Below are 774 nucleotides of genomic sequence, written 5' to 3' on the forward strand. Positions count from 1 at the left end.
AAAAATTGTGACTACAATGTATAGGAATAGTAATGGCTCTATCCAGTCTTCTTCTTGTGGTGTAAAGGATAGTAACATACACACTGAAGACACTCTACAGATTGGCAACACATCTGTTGTCTTTTAAGGATACAGCAGCAATGATAATATGAACATCTCACACTCGGGCCGTTGTACTTAGTACATAACTTATTTGCCAGATCAGAAACTTTAAGTTGCAAAGATCAAATTAATAGTCTACTGAAGTCTTAAATATTCTGTATTACATAAAATTATCTTCCCCCTGGGCCCAATGCGTATGTATATAAATAAAACAATAAAATCTCCATATCTGACTCATGTGGTTCTGACTCATTTTTGTAATGAGGGTCTGACACATTTTTAAAAAATCTTCTTGGACAAATGAGAACAAAATTCCTTCACAAAGATGATTCATTTACTGTTTAGAAGGTATGTGAAAGTGGCCATTAGGGGGTGATGTTCCTAAAACAAAACTACCCCAAATGAATAAATAGTTTCTATGCATGATTTTTCTCTTATTTTCATCGTGGTACATGAGTTTTTTCTTCAGTGTATTCATTTCATATTCATCTATCTGTTCTGTAAGAACAGAATTTGGCTCTCTACAACTTAACGTAACAAGAAGTAAAAAGAAAAGTCATATTAGAAAAAGGAAATGAATAGATGTTATTTTGCATAAAGTCAGCACTAAGTTAAAAGCTAAACCAGGAAGGAAGTTACAACCACTATGCTAGATGGGTGTGCTTCAGTGAC

This window comes from Platalea leucorodia (assembly GCF_965183815.1).
Source record: "Platalea leucorodia genome assembly, chromosome: 6".
Taxonomy (NCBI): Eukaryota; Metazoa; Chordata; class Aves; order Pelecaniformes; family Threskiornithidae; genus Platalea; species Platalea leucorodia.